The sequence below is a fragment of the Mustela nigripes genome, chromosome 9 (genome assembly GCF_022355385.1).
Source record: "Mustela nigripes isolate SB6536 chromosome 9, MUSNIG.SB6536, whole genome shotgun sequence".
NCBI classification, from domain to species: Eukaryota; Metazoa; Chordata; class Mammalia; order Carnivora; family Mustelidae; genus Mustela; species Mustela nigripes.
This window is the reverse complement of record NC_081565.1, coordinates 37168138-37169040: the sequence shown is the minus strand read 5'-3', so window position 1 is coordinate 37169040 and position 903 is coordinate 37168138.

Sequence of the window (903 nt, the reverse complement as noted above, 5' to 3'; positions counted from 1 at the left end):
ATGCTATTCAGATTCAAGGCTGTTTTGGGGGTGATCCTCCCATCTATTTAATGGGGTCTCTGCATCTCCCTAAGCCTCTTCATCTACATCAGCTTTTTTCTTTCCTTTTTTTTTTTTTTAGATTTTATTATTTTGAGAGAGAGAAGGAACCAGGGGAGGGGCAGAGGGAGAGGGAGAAGCAGACTCTCTGTTGAGCATAGTGCCCAACTGGAGCTTGATCCTAGGACCCTGAGATTGTGACCTGAGCCAAAATCAAGAGTCAGAAGCTTAACTGGCAGATTCATCCAGGCACCCCATATCACTTTTTAAAGACTTGATAATCAAGAAAACAAGCCCTGATTTGTAGCATTTGCTGATTTTTGTGACATAAATAGTCCCACCACATCTATTTCAAATTATAGGACACATCAAGCTATATCAAGTTATAATATAATCCTGGTGATGATAAAGTGAGGTAATAGAGAATACAGATTCCAGTGCAGGCAAGTTTCTTTGCCCAGTGAACCTCAGTTTCCTCATCTGTAAAATGAAATGATAATAACAAATGCTTCCTCTAGAGAGCTGTTGTGAAAATTTATTTATTTATTTATCTATCTATTTATTTATTTTTAACGATTTTATTTAGGAACGCCTGGGTGGCTCAGTTGGTTAGGCGGCTGCCTTCGGCTCAGGTCATGATCCCAGGGTCCTGGGATCGAGTCCCACATCAGGCTCCTTGCTCAGCAGGGAGCCTGCTTCTCCCTCTGCCTCGGCCTGCCATTCTGTCTGCCTGCGCTTGCTCTCTCTCCCTCTCTCTGACAAATAAATAAAATCTTTAAAAAAAAAATAAAGATTTTATTTATTTATTTGACAGAGAGAGATCACAAGTAGGCAGAGAGGCAGGCAGAGAGAGAGGGGGAAGCA